General features: G+C 46.7%; 1 long non-coding RNA gene across 1 annotated transcript; it reads right to left on the reverse strand.

Moving 5' to 3' along the window:
* Positions 1-58: 58 nt before the first annotated feature.
* LOC143809503 (uncharacterized) lies at positions 59-1,236 on the reverse strand. The gene is made up of 3 exons (XR_013222293.1): positions 1,104-1,236; positions 879-1,029; positions 59-795 (listed from the first exon to the last, which is right to left on the reverse strand). It is a non-coding gene; the product is annotated as an uncharacterized LOC143809503 (long non-coding RNA).
* Between the last annotated feature and the right edge of the window lie 17,139 nt (positions 1,237-18,375).

Consider the following 18,375-nt stretch of genomic DNA (forward strand, 5'->3'; position numbering starts at 1 on the left):
AAATCATTTAAAAAAGGTATGAAAAAAATAGTCCTTGCTTTGTTTAACTTTGTTCTTTTATTAATTATTTTTAACTAAATCACAATTATAGCACATACTGATTTTCTGAAAAAACTTGTTGAGTATGGGTATTCAAAAATAGTGTGACAGAATATAATGGAACAGCATTATGACTGTCAACATTGTAACTAATGTAACATAGTATACTCTGGGCCAAATAAAAAGTGGTCAGAGTTGGTATCAGAGTAGTACTGGCTGGTAGGCCGGTGATACCGTTGGTCATGCTGCAGTGGCTGTGGTGTTGGTGGTGGTGGTGGTGGAGGTCTCACACTCTTTGTGATACCTGTTACAATGTCCGCTAGTGGGGCAATTGGTGCAGGTTCTTCGAATGCGTCCAAAAGGGCATGGACAGAGCTCATGAATTTGCTCAGTCTTTCCGGTGTCAATAACCGTGCCTTGTTTGCAATAGTAGACCCAAAAAGATCAAGATAATCTTCTTTGGCCGATTTGTTCAGAAGATCAATGGTCTCATTGACTCTTTTTGTGGTTTTATCTTCTTTTTTTTTTGCCTAATTTTTTTTGGGGGGTGGGACTGTTATTGGCACCGGAACTACAGAGGTTTCTTGGGTTCTTGGCACATCACTTTGGTCAGCCGAAGATGTTGCACTGGAACATATTCCCGAAGTGCCTGCGACAAGAGGGATAGAGTCTTGTGAGCCCAAAGCAGATGCCTCATCTGCTGACTCTGCTGTTGAGTCCTCTACGGGGTCAGGAGCTGGAATGTTCCCTTCAGTGCTGTGAAAAAAAAGGAATTTTTAAGTTTGATACAATAAATTATATTCATCAGTACTGCATTCACTTTAGTTTTAACAAATCACCTTCTCAAAGTCCTGCTTGTGATCAAGAAACTTAGCTCATCATACAAGCTGAAGCTCCCTTTCACCGGGGAAGACCCGCTTTTGGACTGGCTGTTCAGAATTTTTTGGAAGCGGTCTCGCACTGAGCGCCAACGCTGTCTGACTTCTTTATCTAAAACAATAAAATATGATCATTACATTCCCTTTGAAAAAAAAATTTCGGCAAGGTGTAAAAAAAAAACTTACTAATTTGCTCCTGCAGGCTATAGGTGTAGCTGTCATAATGCGGATAGAGGTCACGTACAATCCTCGTCCAGCAATTTTCACGGGCATACTTGTCTTTATATGCCTCATCGGGTCCCATATGGCGGGCATGTCCCTTATCTATAATGGATAACAAAATGTAATTAAAAACCTTCCTCAGATGTAATAGTTAGACAGTAAATAAAGGAAGAAAATAAATTTTTTTTTAGAAATTGCAGACACACCGATATGTTATATATATATATATATATATATATATATATATATATATATATATATATTTTTTTTATATATATGTATGTGTGTGTGTATGTATATATATATATATATATATATATATATATATATATCTACTATATAATTGTCTAAGGGTCACTTCTGTCCTTCTGTCTGTCATGGGTATTCATTGGTCGCAGCCTCTGTCATGGAATCCAAGTCGCTGACTGGTCTCGCCAGCTGCCTGTCATGGCTGCCGCGACCAATCAGCGACAGCCACAGTCCGATTAGTCTCCCTCCCTACTCCCCTGCAGTCACTCCACACTCCCCGCAGTCACTACTCACACAGGGTTAATGCCAGTGGTAACGGACCGCGTTATGCCACGGGTAGCTCACTCCGTTACCGCTGCTATTAACCCTGTGTGACCACGTTTTTACTATTGATGCGTATGCAGCGACAATAGTAAAAGGATCTAATGTTAAAAATAATAAAAAATCATTATATACTCACCTTCCACCACCTTTCCCGCTCCTCGCGACGCTGCGGTGACCGCTCCATGCAAACGGCAGGTTCCAGTGGCAAGGATGGTCTGGGAGAAGGACCTGCCATGACGTCACGTCATGTCAAGGCGGAGGAAGGTGAGTATATAATGATTTTTAATTTTTTAACCTGTGACATACGTGGCTGGGCAATCTACTACGTAGCTGGGCAATATACTACCTGACTGGCCAATATACTATGTGGCTGTGCAATATATTACGTGGACATGCATATTCTAGAATACCCAATGCGTTACAATCAGGCCACCATCTAGTGGGGTAATAAGGGGTTAACGTCACCTTGACATTGTAAGGTGACGTTAACCCCAGTTAATAATGGAGAGGCGTCTATAAGACGCCTCTCCAGTATTAACCCCTCAAAAAAAATTGGCGTAGGCTCCCGCCCAACTTTCATGTCCAGAAAGGGAAAGCCAGCGACTGCAGGCTGCTAATTTGTAGCCAGGGAAGGAATTAATCTTCCCAGGCTATGAATATCAGCCCACAGCTGTCTGCGTGGCCTTACTGGCTATTAAAATAGGAGGACCCCAGAAAAAAAATGACATGGGGTCCCCCTATATTTTATAGCCAGAAAAGGCTACGCAGACAGCTGCGGGCTGATATTCATAGCCTAGAGAGGGGCCATGGATATTGCCCCCCCCCCCCCCCAGCTACAACTACCAGCCCGCAGCCGCCCCAGAGATGGCGCATCTCTAAGATGCCCCAAATCTGGCGCTTAGCCTCTCTCTTCCCACTCCCGTGTAGCGGTGGGATATGGGGTAATAAGGGGTTAACGTCACCTTGACATTGTAAGGTGACGTTAACCCCAGTTAAAAATGGAGAGGCGTCTATAAGACGCCTATCCATTATTAACCCCAAATTACTGAACACAAAAAAAAGACACAGGAAAAAGTATTTTAATTTTCTAAATTTAACCATACTTACAAATCCCTTGATGATCTGTAGTCTTTTCCGACGTAGTCCATTAATATCGAGTGTCCCACGACGATCTGCCATGGGGAACAGCCACACCAGGAGATGTGACTGCTCTCCATGGCTGCCAAAACACACTGACAGGAGCTAAAGCTCCTGCAGTGTGCCTGCGCATGCGCGCGAGTTTACCGGAGTTAAATGAACTCCGGGACTCTCGCTTTACGACACTGCCGCGTGAAACATTTCACGGCAGTTCAATTGCCGTAAAGTGAGCTCCCGGAGTTCATTTAAAGGGCACCTGTCACCCCGTTTTTTCCATATGAGATAAAAATACTGTTAAATAGGGCCTGAGCTGTGCATTACAACAGTGTATTTTGTGGACCCCGATTCCCCACCTATGCTGCCAAAATACGTTACCAAAGTAGCCGTTTTTGCCTGTCAATCAGGCTGGTCTGGTCAAAAGGGTGTGGTGTCTTCCCCCAGATCTTGCTTAGTTTTCCGTTGGTGGCGTAGTGGTTTGCGCATGCCCAAGGTCCCGAATCCACTGCACAGGGGAGTGAAAAGAGCGCGATGTGCGTTATTTCCCTGTTGATCGGTGGGGGCGGCCATCTTCCTTTGGCCGCGCGTGCGCAGATGGAGCGCTCTGCTGCCCGAGGCTTCAGGAAAATGGCCGCGGGATGCCGCGCGTGCGCAGATGGAGATCGCGGCGGCCATTTTCCTGAAGCAGAATTCGCATCTCGGCTTCAGGAAAATGGCCGCCGCGATCTCCATCTGCGCACGCGCTGCATCCCGCGGACATTTTCCTGAAGCCGCGGCCAGCAGAGCGCCGCTTCTGCGCACGCGCGGCCAAAGGAAGATGGCCGCCCCCACCGATCACCAATGAAATAGCGCAGATCGCGCTGTTTTCACTCCCCTGTGCAGTGGATTCGGGACCTTGGGCATGCACAAACCACTACGCCACCAACGGAAAACTAAGCAAGATCTGGGGGAAGACACCACGCCCTTTTGACCAGACCAGCCTGATTGACAGGCGAAAACGGCTACTTTGGTAACGTATTTTGGCAGCATAGGTGGGGAATCGGGGTCCACAAAATACACTGTTGTAATGCACAGCTCAGGCCCTATTTAATAGTATTTTTATCTCATACGGAAAAAACGGGGTGACAGGTGCCCTTTAACTCCAGGAAACGAACGGGCAGCTCCGATACACTGCAGGAGCGATTAACTCCTGCAGTGTATCACCGGAGGACGTCGTGGGACATCCTATACTATGGATTACGATGGAAAAGACTTATTTTATTTTATTTTTTTGGGACAAGAATGATCGAGGATGGTAGCCTTCGGGGACGCATGTGGTGAGTATGTACTACATGTTATGTGTGTGTTTGTGTTTTTAACCTATTGTAGTCAGTCGCCTGACGATGGGACAACTCTCCCATCATCACATTTCGATGGGAGAAGTAGTCCCACCCGACGAATGACTACAATGAGTCACTACTGACAGACAGACACACAGACACACACAGACACTATACATACCATTTCTACCATACGCCTCACATCGATCCCCATCCAACGGTACGACTCCATTTTCGCTACACTCCGCCCACTCACTTCCTCCACATCACTGATGTCACTTCCTTCTGCTGCGGTTTTGACACCCAAATCCACATAAAATCTGCAGATGGTATTTACATCTGCAGTTTTTATGCGGATTTGACCCACAAAATGGGAGTCAATGGGTGCAGAAACGCTGCAGTTCTGCACAAAAGAAGTGACATGCACTTCTTTGAAATCTGCAGCGTTTCTGCACGGATTTTTCTGCACCATGTGCACAGCTTTTTTTTTTTCACATTGATTTACATTGTACTGTAAATCACAGTGCAGTTCTGCAGCGTTTCTGCTGCAGAAAAAAACGCTGCAGAACTGCACTAAATCTGCATGGTGTGCACACAGCCTAAGGGTTTAATTGTCTGTCTGTCCTGGAAATCCCACCTCTCTGATTGGTCGAGGCCGGCTGGCCTCGACCAATCAGAGACTGTGCCCGTCGCCTCCACTGCTGTCAAGTGCCGCCATTGTGTTGTCTAAGGGTCTAATTGTCTGTCTGTCTCAGAAATCCCGCCTTGCTGATTGGTCGAGGCCAGCCGGCCTCGACCAATCAGCGACGGGCACAGTCTGCCGCGAATTCTGGAATCATCATTGTCCTCCACTGCTGTCAAGTGCTGCCATTGTGTAGGGTGTGTGCCTGCGTCTCCCTGTATGGGCAGCATCTTCCTGTGTTTCTATCTTAGAATGGGTCGTAAACGAAAATACGCCAATGAGGATGACAGAAACGCAGCAGCAGCAGCAAGAAAACGACAACATCGGGAACAGGAGACACCACAACAAACTGCCGCCAGACAAGCCCAGGATGTGGAATCTCACAGACAACGTCGCTAACAGGAGACACCACAACAAACTGCTGCTAGACAAGCCCAGGATGCGGAATCTCACAGACACCGTCGCCAACCGGAGACACCACAACAAACTGTTGTACGACAGGAACACACACTACACAATACAGGCCACGCACTATATATAACACAGCCCACTTAATATATAACACAGCCCACGCAGTATATAGCAGCCACGCAGTATATAACACAGGCCACGCAGTATATAACACAGGGCATATAGTATATAGCACTGCCCACGCAGTATATAACTGCGCCGCCCTCTGCCTGAACAGTCAGTGCGGAGAGACAGGACGCTGAGGAGCAGCGACGAGAGGTGAGTATGTGATATTTTGTTTTTATTGCCTCAGCAGCAGCATTATATGTGGCACAATGCTGTATGGAGCGTCTATGGGGCCATAAAGAACTGCATGGAGCATTACATGGGGCATCTATGGGGCCATAACTGCATGGAGCATTATATGGGCCATCTATGGGGCCATAACTGCATGGAGCATTATATGGGGCATCTATGGGGCCATAACTGCATGGAGCATTATATAGAGCATCTATGGGGCCATAACTGCATGGAGCAATATATGGGGCATTATATGGGGCATCTATGGGGCCATAAAGAACTGCATGGAGCATTATATGGGGCATCTATGGGGCCATAACTGCATGGAGCATTATATGGGGCATCTATGGGGCCATAAAGAACTGCATGGAGCATTATATGGGGCATCTATGGGGCCATAACTGCATGAAGCATTATACTACGTGACTGGGAAAAATACTACATGACTGGGCAATATACTACGTGGACATGCAATGTACTGCGTGGGCTGCGCAATGTACTGCGTGGGCAAAGAAAGCAAGGTATTGGGTGCACCGCCATATAGTAATAAAGAAGATAATGGGTGCAAAGACAGTAGTAACAGTAACAAGAAACCAAAGAGAAAAGGTCTACTGACAAGTTATGCACACCAATGATAATACATGAGATTATAAAAATACAAAACTGATTTTATTGAACAATCCAGAACATCACAGACAATTAAAACATAATTAAAAAATACACACCATCCATGATACACAGGGATAGAGATCAAATAACAATAATGATATAGCCTCTCCCACACAGAATACTCCAAACCCAAAATAATGGCTCATGGGGAATAAGAATGCATATGGAAACGAGTAGTTATACGATGCAATAAGCAGACACACCCCAACAGGCTGTGTAAGGCATATAAAACGTGACCCAAAATGGTATATGCAAAATAAGCCAAAAAGGGGGGGAAGGGAGGGGGGGAGAAAGCAAAGGGTTAAAACCAACCCATGAATGAAAAATACAAATAGACCTCACAGCTATATACGGAGGAAACCCTCCATGGAAATAACACCTGGTATCCTAGGGCGATGCCATTATGTACTGCGTGGGCTGCGCAATGTACTGCGTGGGCTGCGCAATGTACTGCGTGGGCTGCGCAATGTACTACGTGGGCTGCGCAATGTACTGCGTGGGCTGCGCAATGTACTGCGTGGCTGCGCAATGTACTACGTGGGCTGCGCAATGTACTGCGTGGGCTGTGCAATATACTACGCATACATATTCTAGAATACCCGATGCGCTAGAATCGGGCCACCATCTAGTGTTTTTTTTATTTTTATATATATATATATATATATATATATATATATATATAGAAGATTTTATTGCATGAAATAAGAATTTGATACAATAGAAAAACAGAACTTAATATTTGGTGCAGAAACCTTTCTTTGCAGTTACAGAGGTCAGACATTTCCTGTAGTTCTCGACCAGGTTTGCACACACTGCAGCAGGGATTTTGGCCCCCTCCTCCATACTGATCTTCTCCAGATCTTTCAGGTTTTGGGGTTGTCACTGGGCAACATTGAGTTTCAGCTCCCTCCAAAGATTTTCTATTGGGTTCAGGGCTCGATTCTGGCTCGGCCACTCCAGGACTGTGAAATGCATCTTACTGAGCCACTCCTTAGTTGCCCTGGCTGTGTGTTTCGGGTCATTGTCATGCTGGAAGACCCAGCCACGACCCATCTTCAATGCTCTTATTGAGGGAAGGAGGTTGTTGGCCAAAATCTCGCAATACATGACCCCATCCATCCACTTTTCAATACGGTGTAGTCGTCATGTCCTCTTTGCAGAAATGCACCCCCAAAGTATGACGTTTCCTCCACCATGCTTCACGGTTGGGACGGTGAAGCATGGTCCCATGAGTTGTTCTCATCCTTCTTCCTCCAAACATAGCGAGTGAAGTTGATACCAAAAATTTCTATTTTGGTCTCATCTGACCACATGACCTTCTTCCATGCCTCCTCTGGATCATCCAGATGGTCATTGGTGAACTTCAAACGTGCCTGGACATGTGCTAGTGTGAGCAGGGGGACCTTGTGTGCCCTGCAGGATTTTAATCCCTAATGGCGCAGTGTGTTAATAACAGTAATGTTTGAGGACTGTGGTCCCAGCTCTCTTCAGGTCACTGACCAGGTCCTGCTGTGTACTTCTGGGTTGATTCATGACCTTTCTCAGAATCATCCTTACCCCACGAGGCGAAAGAGTGCATGGAGATCAAGGAAGATTAACAGTCATCTTGTGTTAAAAGACATCCCAGCTGCCACTCCATTTTAAAATGTGGATTAAAGTGTCCTGTTGGGGATAAAAGTTTCCAATTCTTCCAATCAGTGCGGTTTACAATGGTTGTTATTAACCCCTTCATGACCTCGGGATTTTCCGTTTTTCCGTGTTCGTTTTTCACTCCCCTCCTTCCCAGAGCCATAACTTTTTTATTTTTCCGTCAATTTGGCCATGTGAGGGCTTATTTTTTGCGGGACGAATTGTACGTTTGAACGACATCATTGGTTTGAGCATGTCATGTACTAGAAAACGGGAAAAAAATTCCAAGTGCAGTGAAATTGCAAAAAAAGTGCAATCTCACACTTGTTTTTTGTTTGGCTTTTTTTCTAGGTTCACTAAATGCTAAAACTGACCTGCCATTATGATTCTCCAGGTCATTACGAGTTCATAGACACCTAACATGACTAGGTTATTTTTTACCTAAGTAGTGAAAAAAAATTCCAAACTTTGCTAAAAATAATTTAAAAAAATTGCTCCATTTTCCGATACTCGTAGCGTCTCCATTTTTCATGATCTGGGGTCGGTTGAGGGCTTATTTTTTGCGTGCCGAGCTGACGTTTTTAATGATAGCATTTTGGTGCAGATACGTTCTTTTGATCGCCCGTTATTGCATTTTAATGCAATGTCATGGCGACCAAAAAAACGTAATTCTGGCGTTTCAAATTTTTTTCTCGCTACGCCGTTTAGAGATCAGGTTAATGCTTTTTTTTATTGATAGATTGTGCGATTCTGAACGCGATGATACCAAATATGTGTAGGTGTGATTTTTTTTTTTATTGATTTATTTTGATTGGGGCGAAAGGGGGGTGATTTAAACTTTTATATTTTTTTTATTTTTTTCACTTTTTTTCACTTTTTTTCTTTACTTTTGCCATGCTTCAATAGCCTCCATGGGAGGCTAGAAGGAGGCACAGCACGATCGGCTCTGCTACATAGCAGCGATCTGCTGTTCGCTGCTATGTAGCAGAAAATCAGGTGTGCTGTGAGCCCCGACCACAGGGTGGCGCTCACAGCTGCCGGAGATCAGTAACCATAGATGTCTCAAGGACCTCTATGGTTACTATTCTGAAGCATCGCCGACCTCCGATCATGTGACGAGGGTCGGCGATGCCATCATTTCTGGCCGCCCGGCCGGATGCGGTTTGCGTTTGACAGCGGCATTTAACTAGTTAATAGGCGCGGGCGGATCGCAATTCTGCCCGCGCCTATTACGGGCACATGTCAGCTGTTCAAAACAGCTGACATGTCCCGGCTTTGATGCGGGCTCACCACCGGAGCCCGCATCAAAGCGGGGCTTCTGACCTCGGACGTACTATCCCGTCCGAGGTCAGAAAGGGGTTAATATTTATATAGCACCATTGATTCCATTGTGCTGTACATGACAAGGGGTTACATACAAATTACAGATCTCACTTAGGCTAAGTGCACACGTTGCAGAATTGACGCGGAAATTTCCGCGGCAATTCTGCAACTCCTGCCGCGGGTATATCGCATGCGGAATTGACATGCATATTCCCGCAGAAAACTAGCGTTTTGCAAGCATAATTAGCTTGCAGAATGCTAGCGTTTTCTAAGCGATCTGTAGCATCGCTTGGAAAACTGATTGACAGGTTGGTCACACTTGTCAAACATAGTGTTTGACAAGTGTGACCAACTTTTTACTATTGATGCAGCCTATCAATAGTAAAAGATAGAATGTTAAAAATAATATAAAAAAAAATGGTTATACTCACCTTCTGATGGCCCCGGATCTCCTCAGCGGCTTCCGTTCCTATAGATGGTGTGTGTGCAGGACCTTCGATGACGTCTTGGTCACGTGACCGCGACATCATCGCAGGTCATTCACACACACCATCTATAGGAACGGAAGCGGCCACGTGCACCGCTGAGAGGCGGGAAGACTCCAGGGCCATCAGAGGGTGAGTATATCACGATTTTTTATTTTAATTCTTTTTTTTTTTTAACAATTATATGATGCCCAGTCCGTGGAGGAGAGTCTCCTCTCCTCCACCCTGGGTACCAACCGCACATGATCTGCTTACTTCCCGCATGGTGGGCATAGCCCCAAGCGGGAAGTAAGCAGATCAATGCATTCCTAGGTGTGCGGAATCCCCGCGATTCTGCAAATTTAATGAACATGCTGCCTTTTTTTCTGGAATGCGATTCCGCTTAGGAAAAAAATGCAGCATGTGCACAAAAAATGCGGATTGCATTCTATTAAATAGGATGCTTAATGTGAGCGTTTTTTCAGCGGTTTGATAGCGTTTTTATAGCGAAAAAAACGCGAAAAATCTGCTGTGTGCACACAGCCTTCCAGTAAACAAAACTAACAATTACAGACTGATACACAGGGGAGAGGACCCTGCCCTTGCGGGCTTACATTCTACAGGATGGGGAAGGAGACAGTAGGTCAGGAGTTGCAGTAGCTCTGATGGTGTTGAGGTGGCCGTGTGGTCATTACAGGCTGTTAGCTTCTTTGAAGAGATGGGTTTTCAGGTTTGTTTGAAGGATCCAAATGTGGTGGATAACCGGATGTGTTGGGGCACAGAATTCGAGAGGATGGGGGATATTCGGGAGAAGTCTTGGAGGCGATTGGGTGAGGAGCAAATAAGCGTGGAGGAGAGGAGGAGGTCTTGGGAGGATCGGAGATCACGTGAGGGAAGATATTGAGAGATTAGTTTGGAAATATACGGAGGAGAAAGGTTATGGATGGCTTTGTAGGTCAGTGTTAGTAGTTTAAACTGGATACGCTGGGAAATTGGGAGCCAGTGAAGGGATTTGTAAAGAGGGGAAGTGGGAGTGTAGCGAGGAGAGAGATTAATTAGTCGGGCAGTAGAGTTAAGGATGGACTGGAGGGGAGCGAGAGTGTTAGCAGGGAGTCCACAGAGGATGTTGCAGTAGTCAAGGTGGGAGATGATTAGGGCATGTACAAGCATTTTGGTAGAGTGAGGGTTGAGGAAGGGACGGATTCTGGAAATATTTTTGAGCTGGAGGCGACAGGTGTCACGGCGCCTCTACACGCCGCCGCATCTGCCGCCACTCCTGCCACTCACCTTTCTGTTCGCCGACATACTTACCCGACCCGATGCGCTCCTGCGGTGTGCGCTCGCCTTCCGGTCTCTACTCCTCCAGTCTCGCCGCCGGTCCCTGGCTCCCGTCGGGTGCGCACTCCTCTCTCCAACTCCTTCTGCGCACACGCACTTCCTTCCTCTGCAGACGCTCCGTTCCTCCTCTCTATGACTCTGGAGGATCTCGACCCGGCAGTTCTGCAGCACTCGTTCTATTTAAGGTATCTCCTTCCTCTGCTCCTTGCCTGATTGTCATTTGTCCTCACTTGACCCTGGTCCCGCTGTGCTTTGTTCTCTCCAGTGCGATACTCTTTCTGTATAGAAAGGCCGTACTGGGCCCCTGGCCCTCAAGGGAGGCCAGCATGATGGGGTCACGGGGGAGTGAATTAGCCTAGGGAGATTTGAGGCATTTTAGGGGTTAATAAAAGTTGGTGCAGGCATCTTTTGAATATGGGGGTGAGGGCGGGGTATAGAAGATGCTAGGTGACGGGGGGGCGGAGCATAGGTAGGGGAATCAGTGAAACCGCCATTTTGGGGCATTAACCGCCACACGTACCTCCCTTTCGTGAGAGTGACCGAAGCTCTGCAGAGTTGAGGTGATGGAGGTCGAGGCCTTACATCAGAGATGCCCCCCAGGCTCGGCGCCGTATCAGGAGCCCCTCCAGGGACCCTCCGGCTGGTGGCGCGGGCGGCAGGACAGCGGCGACCCGCGGCAGAGCCGGGAGGAATCCGTCGGCACGGCGGGGCCTGCGACAGGGAGAGGTGTCGGCCTCCCCTTCAGATGCTTCACGCAGGGTGTCCGGAGCAGGAGCGGCAGGCAGCACCAACCCAGGTGAGCCTGCTCGGCGCGGAGGATCGGGTAGAACCAGTAGACGGAGGCCTTATCCCCCAGGCCTCTCAGCGTGGGGCGCATAGTGGGTGGCATGGCGTCGGCCCAGTCAGCAGCGTTCTGCCAGGGTCAGGGCAGGGATCAGCAGAGTCGAGTTCGTCACAGCTGCGCAGGTCAGGTCAGAATCTGGCATGTCTGCCTGGCCATAATGCTGTTAATATAAGCGGCGATGTGCAACACGGGCAGCGTTATGTTGGCCCAGGCAACAGGTCGTCGGTGGAGTCGTCTGCAGGGGCCCCTGCATCTACAGCTGGGACAGCACAGGACAACAGCCAGCTGTCGTCGGTATTATCCGGAGACCAGCAAGGAGGGAGCCCAGGAGGAGAGCAGATGCGTCAGGCTTCAGGGTCTTCAGCTGCCGGGTCCACAGTGCTCGGGCAGCTAGGTGAGAACGGACCGCTTTTCTCCTATACCCCTATGTTAACTCCCTCTGTGAATAGTAGTCGGGATATGTTTATGGGGGGAGTTGGCGGGGGTCTGAGTCTAATCATGCACGGTCTTAGAGATTTGGCTTCGTTGTGGGGGATTGGGGGGGGGGGGCAAATAGGGGCTCCACCGTCCGCCGCCTGGGTTGGGAACCCTGAGGAGATTCCCGTCTTTGGGGGCCCACTGGGTGGGATTAGTGGTGTGAGTCACAGGGGCGGGCTGCCAGGAAGTACGAGAAATGACGTTGCAGTGTCGGGTGCTGTAACACTCTCGGCTACCGTATCGGTCGCTAGTCAAGCAGGTGAAGGGGAAAAAGATGACTCAATGCGTTTGGATGATGCTGCTCGGGGCGAGGTTTATGTGTGTTTCGAGGGTCCTTTGGGGCACACCTTAAAAGTGAAGTGAGGGAAAAAAATATGGAAAGGGGAATACGTCGAAATTTTTTCCTTACTGCCATTAGAGCGTTTTAATTTAGATAGATTGTGGAAAGATGATTCAAAAAAGGAGGACGAGGAAAAGAGGAGGTATAGGTTGATTCCTAGGACCTTTTCTAATTGGCTGCAGGCATTTGCTATCTTGGCCAGCGTCATCGGTGAGAGGTCTCCTGAGAACTGCTCGGGCCTTTTTTGTTATATGGATGCCATAGGTGAAGATTATCGGGTTTATGGGGGTCAAGGTTGGCTCAGATACGATGAGCAATTTCACCTACGGAAGGCGATTAGGCCTAGCATCCGATGGGACCACAAAGATATAGCCCTTTGGATGAGGGTGATGGTCCCATCACGTGTCGGGGCCGGTAACCAGTCCTTTCAAGGAAATGCTTGGGGTTCAGGACAGTCGGGACACTCAGCAGCGATGCAGAGGACTGTGTTTTGCATTCAATGAAGGGTCATGCAGATTCGGAGGGAAATGTAAGTTCAAACACGAGTGCTTCTTGCGGGAGCACACACGGATCTTCCAAGTGTTTCAAGGGCAGCAGACAAAAAGCGGGAGATGGGGTTGATAAAAGGAGCGACACCAATTTGACTGGCCGCGATGGCACCTTTTCTAAATAGGTACCCTGATACGGCAGCGGCGGCTCTGCTTGCAGGGGGTTTTGGTGAAGGTTTTCTAATCCCATTCATTGATGCAGCACGTAAGTTTTCCACAAAAAATTTGAAATCGGCTTTGCAGTTTCCGGAGGTAGTTGCTCAAAAGTTAGAAAATGAAGTCAAACTGGGTAGGATGGCTGGTCCGTTCCCGATAGCTCCCTTAAACAACCTGAGGGTTTCCCCGTTAGGCGTAGTCCCAAAAAAGGAACCCAATAAATTCAGATTGATACATCACCAGTCTTTTCCAAAAGGATCGTCGGTGAATGATGGTATTGATCCTCAGCTGTGTTCAGTGATTTATACCTCATTCGACACAGCCATGGATTGGGTCCGTTCTTGTGGTAGGGGTGCGAGGTTGGCAAAGACAGACATTGAGGCGGCGTTTCAGCTATTGCCTGTTCACCTGGATAGCTTGCATCTACTGGGTTGTTATTGGGACGGCGGATTTTATGTCGATCGTTGTCTCCCCATGGGTTGTTCTCTCCTGTGCGTATTTCGAAACTTTTAGTACATTTCTAGAATGGGTGATCAAGGATGTGTCGGGCTTGAAATCATGTATTCACTATCTGGATGATTTCCTGTTTATAGGCCCGGCCCAAGGTTCTGATTGCTCAGTGTTATTACGCACGATGGAAAGAGTGGCAAAGAGTTTCGGGGTTCCATTGGCGGCGGACAAGACAGTGGGACCAGTGACCATTCTGAGTTTTTTGGGGATCGAAATTGATACCTTGGAGATGGTCTGCAGATTGCCTGATGACAAGATTATCGCTTTGCGCAAAGAGGTGTTAAGGGCGCGTAGCGCAAAGAAATTGAGGTTGCGCGAGGTACAATCTTTGCTTGGGAAGTTGAATTTCGCTTGCAGGATTATGCCGATGGGACGGGCATTTTGCCGAAGGTTGTCTTTGGCAACCACGGGTGTGAGATCCCTGGTTCATTTCATCAGATTAAAAAAAGAATTGCGGGACGATTTGGCTGTATGGGCTAACTTTTTGGAGAATTACAATGGTAAATCTATCTGGATTAATCCGGTAATTGATGCAGATGCTTTGGGTTTCCTCATTGCTGTGGTGGACGAACGTGGCTTTGGCTTGTTTTTCAGGGGCTGTTGGCTGCTGGCAGAAAGGCCAGGTTCTTGGAAGGAGCAAGGACGGTACGCGAACAGAGTTTTGCTTCATTTGTTTCCTATTGTTGTTGCGCTGTCTTTGTGGGGCGAGAGGGTACAAAACACAAAGATTCGTTCTCCATGCAAGTCAGACGCTGTGGCGGTGGCGCTAAATTCATTATCAGCGGCTTCCCCTGCGGTGGTAAAAATACTACAGCGTCTGGTATTTTTGGGGCTATCGTTCAATGTGTGGATTGTGCGGAAGTCGATGGCTTCTAATCCTGTCGTCATTGCTCTTTCTCATCTGCAGGGGGATCGTTTTCAAGAGTTGGTGCCTCAAGCAGAGTCAGAAGGCTTGGAATGCCCAGCCGAATTGTGGAGTCTTCCTGGCGGGCAGTAGATCATTTGTTTAAAAATTCCTTATCGGGCAGGTCTTGGAGGCAGTACCAACAAGCGTGGGGCATTTGGGAGAATTGGATGGTATCGTTAGGTGATGGTTTGCATGAGAGCAGATTACTTCTGTTGATTGGACATTGCAAAGAAGCAGGTTGGTCAGTGTCTAAATTGAATAAGTTGTTAGCAGGTCTTGCATTTGGTTGTAAAGCTCGGGGACTCAGTGACGTGACAAAATCCTTTTTGGTGACCCAGACGTTAAAGGGATGGAGAAAAGGTTGGGCGGTAAAGGATAAGAGACGCCCGGTTTCATATGAGGTATTACTAGTCTTGGGTAATCAGCTGTCATCAGTGTGCATATCACAGTGGGAGGTCGATCTTTTTAAAGATATGGATTAACGTTTGTCCTGGCGCCAGTAAACCTTGTTGCCTTCTGATCTGGTTATAGCACCATGGCAGAGAGTTCGTTTTGTTCTCTGCCAAATGCGGAGACGTGAGTCAACACCGACTAAATCATCCGTGCTGGAAATAGAAGGTGACTAATTCTAGCAAGAATTAATATTGATCTATTAAAAACCACAAACCTTCACTCCAAAGAAGTAGCTGAAGTGGCTGCGGAATATTTGTCAGCTCCTGTGTATAATTAAACAGGCGGGAAAGTTTATTGTATTGCTCTATGTCTCTATAAACTTCTGCTCGCTTTCCCTCCATGTAATAGGAGAATAGCAGTAATACATTTTATTGGTCATTTTTACAATGTATCAAGCTGGAGCTGGAGAAACATTTACACTATTTACTGCGTGCTTAACCCCTTCATGTAAATATAGATCTTTGGTGTGGTTATTTTTGGCGCTTTTCCGTAAAATCAACATATTGAGTAGAATTTGGAAAATTAGATACAAAAAAGTGAATATTTTCCTACACATTGAAGTTGCAATAGCAGGACGCTACAATATTACAGAATTGCTGTGGCCCTCCACTTAGCCCTAGGCCCTTTAACCCTGCTGTTCCTGGGTCTCATGGAGGCTTTGAAATTGTGGATGCTGATTGCCGCCACTAGGGGGTGCTCACGGGCACAAGTAGCTCAATGGGAGCAGTAAAACTATCCTGTTTGCAGTGAGCTCCCCCTAGTGGAGTCTGCAGGAAACTGCTGTTAATGATAATGAGCTATGGTAGGGCCTACTCTTGCCATTGCAGTTTCATAGATCACCACCAGGCAATAAACCTTTATATAATGGTGAAAGTTTTTTTTCTCAGACATCAGCAGAACTAACATTATAGAAGGGCAGTAAAGATATCAGAAGAACCATCATAATAGAAGGAAGGGATGACATAAGAACCATAATAGAACAAAACGCTAATCTGAAAGCACCACTCCAGCATTGGGGACTAGTGGACATTTTTTGCTTTAATTTACATAATTTTTGGCATAAATGATGTATTTGTGGGGACCACTTGACCCCGCCCCTCCTGGTCAAGCACCACCCACTTTTCAAAAAGTTGTCAGCTGGACGACACTATCACAAAATGCCAAAAGACGCAAAATGTTTGTGCAACTGCTTGATCAGTCGGCCTTGAGGTGTTTTCCTTCCTTTCCTAGTAGCAGAGACAACAGGGAATGGAGATGAGTCTTGCTCTACAGGTAGTGAGCATGGATCTTTCTCTACCATAATTAGGTGTAGGCCTTTGTCTCTACAGGAAGTGTAGATGGCTTATTCTCTGTTTACAAGATGGCGTTGCGGGTCTGTCTCTACAGGAAGTAGGTGTGGTCTTGTCTCTACGTGAAGTGGGTGCAGTCTTTTTCCAGGAAGAGGGTGTGACCTTTGTCTCTACAGGAAGTAGGTGTGGTCTTGTCTCTCAACAGGAAGTGGGTGTGGTCTTGTCTCTACAGGAACTGGGTGTGGCCTTTGTCTCTCTACATGAAGTGGGTGCGGTCTTTTTTCAGTTAGAGGGTGTGGCCTTTGTCTCTACAGAAAAGTGGGGGTGGTCTTTGCCTCTGCTCCTGCTCACCTGTCTGTCAAACGGCAAACAGGCTTAAAGGGACTCTGTCACCTGAATTTGGAGGGAACAATTTTCAGCCATAGGGGCGGGGTTTTCGGGTGTTTGATTCACCCTTTCCTTACCCGCTGGCTGCAATATTGGATTGAAGTTCATTCTCTGTCCTCCGTAGTACATGCGTGCACAAGGCAATCTTGCCTTACGCAGGCGTGTACTATGGAGGACAGAGAATGAACTTCAATCCAATATTGCAGCCAGCGGGTAAGGAAAGGGTGAATCAAACACCCGAAAACCCCGCCCCTATGGCTGAAAATTGTTCCCTCCAAATTCAGGTGACAGAGTCCCTTTAACAGAGACGAGCTTCTAGTTTAGGGCTGGCAAGGTATTGTACAATGACAGGCACAAAGCATGAAGGGAAAGGGGGACATGTAAATTCCTTCAAATATATTGTAGGCAGAATACGGATGAAGAAAACCCACATACTTAGAAGGAATGAGATGATAATTTACAGAGTGGGAATATTAGGACTTTTTCTGGACATATTAGACTGGTTTCTGCACCAAAACCAGTTTAACTTGTTGTGGACAACAAGACTATGCAATCATTCTGGTTTTGGATCAAGGACAGGTGGATCTCGGAAGAAACCCATCAGATCTGAGAGCAGTACTCAGTCGGGATTGGTTTTACCCCCTGAAAGTAAAGAAAAATGTTTCTGTACAAAGAAAGCCTAGGTTCACAACTGGGTCTGTTAGGAGGCCTTGTAGCAAATCCCATCATAATTTTTTTCCGATAAAACAGATACTTTATGGGAATCCAAAATACCCTATAATAGTCAATAGGGGCCGTCTGGCGCCATTTGTGCCTGTCGTGTGACACATTTGTTTCCTGTATGAGTTACACTTTCTGTTCCGGTAATGGGACAGATAAATGCCAGTGTGACCCCATCCTATGCAGAGATCTTACAAATGATCAGAAACCGCAACAAAGAATATTCTGAGGGTCCATGCTTTCATTTTATACTGAGTTATTACACAGACACTCGAATCATGCAGCAGATCAGTATTTTGCATCTTGAAACAAATTTTGTCAATGATTTCTTTTATATTGCGTCTGTGTTTAGGATCCACTACAAGGATTAATAAAGAGAAGCAAAATACTGATCAGATATCGAAGTGTTAATGTCTTTCTCCGACTTCTGAGTTACATCAGAACTCCACAACTCAAAAACTCCAAAAAGGAAGCCATGTGTCAGGTCAGCGATAACATGAGCTATACATGTGAGTAGGAAGTGGCCCCGGATCACTGCGTCTCACACATTCCCCTACGAAAAGACAGAAGATGACGCTGTGGAGATGACCATATGCTGCGAAATCTGTTGCTGTCAGGAAATATTGATATTTAACACTGTCATTTGCAAATATTTTTTTTTTTTTCAAATGAAACACGAGATACAGATATTGCAGTCCTGGGGGGAATGTTGAGGGGCTAGCAA

The sequence above is a fragment of the Ranitomeya variabilis genome, chromosome 2 (assembly GCF_051348905.1).
Source record: "Ranitomeya variabilis isolate aRanVar5 chromosome 2, aRanVar5.hap1, whole genome shotgun sequence".
NCBI lineage: Eukaryota > Metazoa > Chordata > Amphibia > Anura > Dendrobatidae > Ranitomeya > Ranitomeya variabilis.